Source organism: Cuculus canorus, chromosome 18 (genome assembly GCF_017976375.1).
Source record: "Cuculus canorus isolate bCucCan1 chromosome 18, bCucCan1.pri, whole genome shotgun sequence".
Lineage (NCBI taxonomy): Eukaryota > Metazoa > Chordata > Aves > Cuculiformes > Cuculidae > Cuculus > Cuculus canorus.
The window spans coordinates 8,031,190-8,041,446 of NC_071418.1; the positions used below are offsets into that span (position 1 = coordinate 8,031,190).

Sequence of the window (10,257 nt, forward strand, 5' to 3'; positions counted from 1 at the left end):
GTTAAGCAGACTGACTATCACACATAATTTCTGAGAGAAGAAATTTCTGGCACCCTTCTGTTTCCTATGTTTGAGTAGCAAGCAGGGAAAATCCAACTAGTTTCTGTCTGTACCAAGCACTGGAACAAATTGTGAGGGTCAGTCATCACCTGTGAAGAAGCCAAACCTGTTTATCATATGAACCAAATATAAAACAGCTTTTCAAATCTGTGGCAAAATGGACTAATAAGTGAATATGATGTTTATTGAAGGTAATAATTTATAGCATCGTATTATCTAGATAAATAAGTACTTGATATAACATTCCAAAGAATTTCAATTACTAAGTACCTTTTGGGTTTAATGTATTATATAGCGTAATGCTGGTTATGAATCATTAAAAGACAATTAGTGCATACTGATATCTACCAGTCATTCAGTTAGGGATTTGCCTAGTAAAAATATTTCAGAAAACTGCTTTATGCTCCATTTTACTTGAAATTTTTAGCAATATCTAGTAAAAATTATTCGACACAAGTAGATGCTTTTGGTTGCTACAGTCAGAGCTGCTACGGAGAGTTCAAGAGCATCTGGAAATAACACAGGCAGAAATAGTGTAGGAACAAGCATAGACAGAATGTTCTTCCCCAGGCAAGCTGATATACAGGCCAGCAAAAAAAAAAGAGGCTGCTGCTCCTTCATGGGCTGTCTGATGCACGAGATAAAGGAACAAAATTGAACTACTCAGATGTATAATTCCAGAGCACGACAGTACTGAAACAGCCAATGTGGAGTGGTTTTATGTGAAGAAAATGATGAAAGGAATCTGAAGGCATTTGTAATGCTGCTTTTGGGTACTTTGCTGTAGATGTGCTGATCTCTGGTAGCAAAACCTTTATGCTGTGAGTTATGCACCTTGCAGGACTTTGAGGGGCTGCATCTCTCAAGAACCTTTAATATCTAGGAATTTCAAAGCACAGAATCCAGAACCTTTGGCTTACTCTGAAAGTATTATTCTGTGTCCATAGAGCCCAGCATTTTTGCCTGTGTGGTCCTGCCTCTGAGCAGCTCAAGGTAAGCAGCATGAAAGAAAGAGAAATTGTTTCACAGTATCTGTGAAAAGGTTAAGCGGAACATCAGAAAATGCCAATAGGTTATCAGAAAATTCCTTGAGGGGAACAGTCTGTTGAGCCACTTTCATAGGAAATAGTGTAAAATTTAGATCTTTATCTCCTTTGTTCTCAAGGACAATAATCTGTACTTCCATCCCTTTCAACTCCAATTTCAGTGAGCAATGTTTTTGTATTGGCATAGGAGACACATGCGGAGGGATCTTTCGATTGCTCTGGTGAACTCTGCCAGTCACTCAATCTCTAACCCTTCCCAGAAAACCTGGAAGAGAATGGTTAAGTAATATGTGAAAGTCACTTTTTGTATATGAATGCATCTGTCTATCAGACAGGAGACAAGATCATCCTGAACTTTGTTCTGTTTTCAGGAACTGTGTGATAAGCCAAAGTTGCACATCGCGTTCTTGACCTTACCCCAGAGGAAACTAACTTAAGGCAGGATAAGCTTAGTCCCTTCTTGAATTGTACTTCGAGCCTTCTCTCTGAATGTAACCTCAGTTTCAGGCTTCCAGCACTTTTGTAAATGGCAGAGGGTAAATTCCAGTCATCTATAAATCCCAGCACCCCAGGTCTCACTGCAAAAAGACATTATTGTTGCTGTCTCTCATGTCCTCTTAGCTAAGTTCAGGTATCTGTCACTTTTCTTTCCCAATACATGGACTGTTTCCTACCAAGAACTGTGAAAATGCTCATACTGATTAAAATAGAATATATCCTTTTCAGCAAATCTGGTTCTACCACATGGTCTTTTCCCACCAGCCCGCCATTGTTTGTGGAAGTTTCCCTCATTGCTCAGGATCAATTAGCAAAACGACATGTTGTTTGTTAAACTCTTACCTTCAGAGAGCCAAGGAGAATATCTGCTTTCAGTATCTCTGTGGAAGAGTTGAAGAAGGGACAGTAAGAGTTAAATCAAAACCAGTCCATTGTCTTGAGCATATGCTCCATCAAACATTTATACACCTTGTGTAGTCTCTCCCAACAGCTGAGCTGTACCCAGAGCCTTACGACTCTTGAGCAAGAACTAAATCACAGAAAATCTGCTCCTCCCAATGTTACTATGATCTGCAGAAAATAAATCTAATGTCTAGGAGAAGGTCAGCTCCATTATATATATTTTTCCAATCAATTTCAACTGCCTTCAGAGTTAGTTTTCCTGGGCCTTTCATAGAGCTTGGAGGTAGCAAAGTTTGTAGAAGGCCCCTCCAAGGAATGGCATGGCTCTTCTGCTTCTGCTTGTTCCACCACACTGGAGTGGTTTGGGTCATATAACCTTGACACCGCATGCAAAGCAAGACCTGGACCATTAGAAGAAGAATGAGAGCAAAATAACCCTACATATTGCACCTCTTTGCAGAGCTGTGGAGATGCCATGGTCAGAGTATGAAGCGAGCAGATGGAACTTACCGTGAGATGCTGAGGTAATAAAGAATGAGGTTGCCTTCAGCTGTGGCTCTTTATAGGCAACTTCCTGCCCACACAGCATTCAGGCACTCTATTTTTGGTCAATAATAATTTACTCTTAGTTGTAAATGTGTTGAAGCTCTGATCTCTCTGCTAATTGCTCAGCGACAGGAGTGGTTTAAGGTTGTATGGAGTCAGCTGCACTGACTGTTCTTTCCACATTGCTCTGTGCCAGGATGAAGGATGAAGGAACCCAAAGACGGCTCCGATAATGCCAAATAAGGCAACACTTGGCTCCTTATTTTAAGAGCTTGCTCTAACCAACAAGATGGTTTTTTTTTTTTTCTAATTGTGCACAACTATTTATTTGCAGACTGTGATTTTAAAGGATACCGTCCTGCCCTCTCTGTCTATCTACACATGCTGATAGAGCAGGAGGAAGATTTAGTGAGGCAGAATTTTTGTCCCATTGAATTTCATTATACCTCCATATGGGGTGCAGGCAAGCCTGAAACCTCAAGGCTCAAGCTTAGGACAGAGTAAGACCACTGTCAGCTTATGGACCACAAGTCAGACTCGCAGTCTTCGACTGCTATGACCATCTTTTGCTGCAGCACACACCATTGGACAGGTGTTATCACCACTGCCACCTCCCTCAGTTAGGATGTCTCACATGAAGGTATGAATCATAGAATCATAGAATGTCCTCAGTTGGAAGGAACCCACAAGGATCATCGAGTTCAACTCCTGTTCTTGAATAGGACAACCCAACATTCACACCATGTGTCTGAGGGCATTGTCCAAATGTTTCTTGGATGTTGTCAGCCTTGGTGTTATGACTGCTTCCCTAGGAAGCGGTTCCAGGGCTCTACCACCCTCTGAGTGAAGAATATTTTCCTAATACCCAACCCAAACCTCCCCTGGCACATAGAATCATAGAATAGTTTGGGTTGGAAGAGACCTTAAAGATCACCTAGTTCCAACCCCACTGCAATGGGCAGGAAGTCTGTGCCTAAGGGTCTTTGTGTCCTTGACCCTGACCTATGTCAAATCCAAATTATCCATGTCTGTGTGCTGCCTCTGATGTTCCTCAGGTTCTTACTGCTGGGTACTATGTAGTTTCCAGTCTGCAATCCTTACTTAATCTATTTATTGCCCTAGATTAGCCTAGGAATCAGTCATAAAGTATGCTTGCTTTTTCTCTCCTATTCTGTCCCCTTGAACTGTTGATTCCCAAGTCTGCGTGCACTTGCCATTGCTGCAACAGCCTCATCACTCAATTAAGTTTTCTTGCTGGAGGTGATTGGTGGTCTCATCTTTGACCTGTCTGGAGCAGCAATGGTGGTAGCTACTGAATATCAGTTATGAAGATGGTAGTAAGCAGAAGTAATACTGTTGTCTAAATGGTGTTACACTGAGCACATAAATGTTGACGCATCCCAATGAGGATCAACATTTTCTAAGAGCTTTGCTTGGAGGTTGGAATGTAGTTGAGAGGAATTGCTGTCAACTGAAGGATTTTAGGTTAAGTACTTTTTAATAGATTCTTTCTATGAAATTATTCAGTCATTCTTGTACTCCTGTAAGTGTTTAGCATTTACAACATCCTGCATCGGTGAGTTAGCTGCACGTATGAAGAGCAATGACTTTTATTTGTCCTGAGCCATCCATCTGAAAAACTAATTAGTGTAATCTGCAGTGAAACACTATTTCAGATCTACTCTCCTTTTCCACTCATGCTTTGGTACCCCTTAGTAATCTCTGAATTAGAAGTGATAACATTGCTTTGTTATTCCTTCTCTAAACCTTCTGTGGTTCATTCATCTCCTTTTGGGGTAGAACTGCCTGTAGTATTCCTGTGAGTACATTATGTATTTGCACACCCATGTAGTCATTTCAAACAATTCATTTTGGAGTCTACAGGAAAGCTGAGGAGGGGCTCTTTATCAGGGAGTGCAGGCATAGGACAAGGTGGGGGTTGGGTTTAAGCTGAAAGAGGAGAGATTGAGATGAGATTTTAGGGAGAAATGTTTTCCTGTGAGGGTGGGGAGGCCCTGGCCCAGGTTACCCAGAGCAGTGGTGGTGCCCCATCCCTGGAGGTGTTCAAGGCCAGGTTGGTTGGGGCTTGGAGCAACCTGATCCAGTGGGAGGTGTTAAAACTGGATGGGCTTTAAGGTCCCTTCCGAACCAAACCATTCTATGACTTTGTTTTCCCTTTTTGAACCCTTTGAATAAGGTTTAGCATGTTCACCAGTGGGTTAGAAAGCCATCCATAACTGTTCTCCCTGTGTCCCAAGCACTCCTGTAGAGTTTTCTCTTGGAAACCGGGGCTGCGGAAGGAATGTTGGCAATGCAAATCTGTTCCCACATGGGGCTATGTGCATGCTATGAGCTTGCTGATAGCAATAGAGCCGCAGGGATGAGAGTCTGGGATCTGAGTTCCTGAAGTGACAGTAAGAGTTGATTTCAGGTCTCTCACAGTTCAGGTAAATGCTCTTACCATTAGACTTTGGAACCTGAGGGAATGACAGGAGGGCAGTTAGGTTAGATATGAGGAAAAGGTTCTTCCCCCAGAGGGTGGTGGAGCACTGAAACAGCTCTGCAGGAAGCAGCCATGGTGCCAAGCCTGACAGTATTTCAGAAGCATTCGGCCAACACCCTCAGCCCCACAGTGTGAATGTTTGGGTTGTCCTATGCAGGGACAGGATTTGGACTCGATGATCCTTGTGGGTCCCTTTCAACTCAGGACATTGTGATTCTATGATTATTTTGTACAGAAAATAAGGTTGCAAAATAGATTTTTCATCATTACCTCATCTTTTCTTTGTTTTGAAGGCAGAAGAAACATTTGTCAGAAAATGATTTAAAGTTTAGAGACCATGAAAACTTATCACCTCTTTATAGAATTGACCTAGGACTCCATCCGGAAAGAGATGGATTTTCAGATACATCGTTGTCATCGTTTCATGTTGGCTATCTTGGGAATGTCCTTGGTTCTCATAGGCTGTTTGTTTTGGATTGTGTTCATGTTGCCTCCTGTTTAGGTAAGCTGTATGGGAAGTAAAGGCATCTCAGAGAGTTTATTGGATTGTGTTAGGAAAATGGCCTCTTTCAAGTCAGGCATTGCAACATACAGGGTTGAGAAGTCCTATTGAGGCTTTGTCTCTTACTTCTGGAGTCGTTTTGGTACCCTTTCATTACATTGTTTTGTTTTTTTAAGTCAGAGTTGTTGCCATTCTGTCACAGTCTGGCCTGAAGCGTGAATGCAGACATGAAATGACAATGATAACTACTCAGATCATAGACTCATAGAATCACAGCATCATTAAGGTTGGAAAAGACCTCTCAGGTCCAACTGTCAGCCCAACGCCACCACGCCTACTAAACCATGTCCTAAAGTGCCACAGCTACAGGTTGTTTGGACTCCTCCAGAGATGGTGACTCCACCACTTCCCTGGGCAGCCTGTTCCTGTGCCTGAGAACCCTTTTAAATATATGTCCAGTTATGCAGATGTCAGTGTTGTTCCCACAGGACAGTGTCCCAAGTTGATAGCCATCCAATAGGGCCGCTTTTTCGGACTGCAGGGTCATTACATTGAAAGAATGTGCATATACAAAGACAAGGAAAGGTTGTATGTGTGTCCTTGAGTATGTTGACTTTTAGGGGCACCCTATTAAGGTGCTGAGGAGCTAAATGACTCAAGGGTCTCAATATCTTTATTTAAAAGTTTTCGGCATACACTCCTGTTCTGTGGGGAGAAGAATGAGAATCTCTCCGTAGCTCTTCCTAAGATTAGGCAGAATGATTTTTAGGCTCAAATGATCAGTGATAGCAGAATAAATGCATATGTGTGGAAAGATGTATCTTCAGACACTCGGTGGGGGTTCTTGCATTTAATAGAAACAAAAGTATTGAGCTTTGAAAATATGTACTAAACGTTAATCTGCTCAGCCTGACTTTAAATTACTCTCTTTTCTAATGAAAGGTGCAAGATTAATTATGTGAAGGGAAAAGAAAGTTAATCTAAACTTGTCAAAAATGTGTAATACTGCATGCTGATTTTCTGCATCACTAAGCATGAGTTTGATACTGCCCCAAGGCCGAGTAGAATTGATGATAATCTTTGAGAGATTCCTTTCTAAATATATATTTGCAAGCTTGTTTCACAGCTGTCAACAACCGCCAGTCTAGAGGAGCTGCTGTTTTAATACTGGAACATGGGCATTGAAGATATCTCTCAGCTACTGAACGCTGCAAAATGATCAATGATATATTGTGTATTTGGGGAGAAAGTGATCTCTATCCTAAATTTCTTGTTCTATCTATTCTCTTTCCAGCATAAAGCAGTGATATGATCATATCTTCAGGTGGTTTCAGCAGTTATAAAGTTGGCAGCAATCCATATTCTGCACAAGTTACTGATAAGAACTATTTATTACCCTGTGGACTGTGGGGCTATTTCACCTTAAATGACAGCTTTTGTACTTCCTTCTGCCCTTCCTCAGGCAATCAAACAAGAAAGCTGTTCATCACCAGGCTTATTTGTGCATCACATTTGGCACCATGAAAGTAAGCAGCCCCTTTTCTCACAGGCAATTCTGGCAGCAAAAGCAGGCGGGGAGGCAGGAACAGGTCCAGAGGCCACAAAAATGATCAAAGGCCTGGAACACCTCCCCCGTGAAGAGAAGCTGAGAGAGTTGGGGGTGTCCAGCCTGGAGAAGGCTCCAAGGAGACCTTATTGCAGCATTTCAATACTTAAAGGGGACTGATAAGAAAGATGGGGAGAGGCTTTTTAACAGGACCTGCAGCAATAGGACAGGGGGGAATGGTTTTGAGCTAGAAGAGGAGAGGTTTAGACTGGATACCAGGAAAACCTTTTTTACTCTGAGGGTGGTGAGGCAGTGGCCTGGCTTGCCCAGAGAAGTCATTGATGCCTCATCCTTGGAAACATTCAAGGTCAGGTTTGATGGGGTTTTGAGCAACCTGGTGGAGTTGTCCCACTGCAGGGAGCTTGGACTGAATGGTCTTCATGGTCCTTTCCAACCCAAACCATTCTATGATTCTAAAATTCTATGAAACAATACAGATTGTATTCTCTCACTTAGAGCTGATCTCATATCTGTTCCACCACCTTCAACAACAGCAAATTCTATTGCTTATTTGTGATGTTATCTAGTAGCAGCAGAGCCAAAAAAGAGTTTTGAGAAAAGAACCTCAGCTTAACTTCCATGACAGACTTGTTCAGCTACTGAAACACTCTGCCTTTTGCCAAATAAACAAAATGAACAAGTGGCCAAGACCAGATGAGATTGACACAAGGTTTCAAAAAAATCAGGGGGATGAAACAGCTGATGAAACAGGCTGTGGTGTGTGAACTCTTACTCAGACTGCTTTTGGAAACTGTCTAGTAAAATGTTAATTTTTAAAAAGTGTTTTAGTGAACAGTGGCCCAGTAAAACTGGTGCCTGTACTGGGAAAAAAATGGAAGCTAATAATGAGTTGAATTTGAGGACACACTGGTAAATATAGCATAGAGAGAAAAATAGCATTTGTAAAGGGAAGTCATATTCCTCAATGCTAGTGGAAATAGGTGGAAGAACGAGCTGCTATTGCCCTAATGAATATCTAACACCATGTGAGAAGGTATGTCACCTTTCTTAAAGAAGCTAAGCGTGTGGCTGTGTTGATAGATGGGATAGTTCTGAGAAGTGATCCTGGACAAGGACAGGCCAATAATCACTGCTGCAGACATATGAGCGTCGCTGGGGACGGTCTCTGAGTGTCCAAAGTGGCTTGATCTGAAGCAAATCCCAGAGGCAGCCTGGGGGAGAAGCTCACTTCAGCAGGTCTATTTATATATCTGTTGCATTACAGCCCAGCACATCCCTCCAGTCCTGCCTCAACGGGTGCTGTGTCCTCCTACTCCTTATGTAACGTCACACCTCTCCTAAGTAATGTCCCATATACCCTTGCTAACCTTCTCTTTAGAGCCTGCTAGCAGGTTGTGAAACAGCTGTCATTATTTTAAGTCATTAATGTACCGAGTAATTTCTGCCAGGATGTCAGAAAGGTCTTGGCCAGTGCAATGATTCCAACTGCTTTTTGTAAAATATCTTCTACATTTGGGACATGGTGCTCAGCTTGAGCTGTTTCCTATTTCAAGACAGAGTGGAAAAGTGACCTTTTTGCTTTTCTCTGTTCCCCTCCTGTCGCCTCTACCTGCCTCGCCTTGCTCCTGTAGCCTTGGCAGCGGTCAGCCGCAGATCTGCACAGGTCACTGGGCTGACCCAAGGGCTCTGCTCTTCTGGTGGCTACTTAGCATTACCTGGCCGGTCATTCAGTCCAAAGCTCCAAGGCAACTTCGTGGATGCAAGCTGAATCGAGATCTGTCAAGCACCGCTACCCTACCCTTCTTGGTATGAAAATGTATGGTAGAATGGATACAGGAAACAGTGTCATTTGTGAAATGAGTTTCTAGTTTTTAAAACAGACAAACAAAACTCTGTATTGTCCTTTTCTTCCATATTTTACAGGGAAAACTCTACACCAGCTTTTTAGCTCCCTTCCACATCTGCCCAGCTGAAGCCATTTGAAGGAACTCATGGATACTCTTGTGACAGCAATTCAGCAAGCTAAGGATTTTAGAATCTGGCTGAAGGTCCCATGATCCCAAGATCCATCAAGGATCTACAGCAGTCCTCCTGTCTGGCTCATCAAAAGCTCTCACCGAAATCGGGAAACAAACTGCTTAACTGGTCTTAAGCAGCAAGGTATTCTTTTAATTTGGTACCAGATACATTGGGGAATTTATCCACCTAGCGTGTGTGCTGATGGTTATGAGTAGTAGTTTACACTGAATTTATACATATGTATTATATTTGCCATAAAAATCATGCACATGAATCACATAGAACCATAGAATAGTTTGGGTTTGAAGGGACCTTAAAGATCATCTAGTTCCAATCCCCTGCCATTGGCAGGGACACCTCCCAGTAGATCAGGCTGCCCAAGGCGCATCCAACCTGGCCTGGAACACCTCCAGGGACAGGGCAGCCACAAATTCCCTGGCAACCTGGGCCAGGGCCTCACCACCCTCATCATGGAGAAATTCCTCTTTATATCTAGTCTAAATCTGCCCCTGGATGGTTTATACCCATTTCCCAATGCGAATTGTAGTAGGCGTCCTCCCGCTCGCACATGCTCCCCACAGTCCTTTATTGAGTCTGAGGTCTGCAAAGCAACCTCCTACCCTATTTCATTGGAATCTTCTCAGAAGCCTGAGAAGGTCTCAGTGGTTCAAATCCCTTCAGATTGTAAAATGACAGATACTCTTAAGTATTGGATTATGACGAAGTAACACCTCTTCTCCTTGCTTTCGAAGAGGTGACCATGGATTCTCTGGTGTATGCCAAAACCTATAAAGAATGAAAGTCCACATTTTGAGTGAGGTCACCCTTGGCAAAGTTATCTGGATTACAATGGAAGCTACACAGGAGCTGCCTGACCAGCTTAGAAGGTTCAGGGGACTTTTAGGAACAGAATATAGATGACGAACAACTACATGAGTTGTGTTGAGCTTGAAATGTTGGTTTGCACATCAATTTCCCAAATAAAAGTTAAAAGCATAGCTCATTTAGGTTTAAACATCCTCTAAACTATGTTTGAAAGGGGAGAAAAGATCTTCTTGCACATAAGATGTGATTTAATAGAATAATTAATGGTCAGACTGGATTACCAGAAGCT

At 42.5% G+C, this 10,257-nt stretch overlaps 1 long non-coding RNA gene across 1 annotated transcript in view; it reads left to right on the forward strand.

Moving 5' to 3' along the window:
- The window catches only part of LOC128853969 (uncharacterized), a 53,741-nt gene that overhangs the window by 32,291 nt on the left and 11,193 nt on the right, over positions 1 to 10,257 (forward strand). The window contains exon 5 of the long non-coding RNA XR_008452839.1: positions 9,048 to 9,284. This is a non-coding gene — a long non-coding RNA (uncharacterized LOC128853969). The remainder of the gene's footprint in view (positions 1 to 9,047; positions 9,285 to 10,257) is intronic.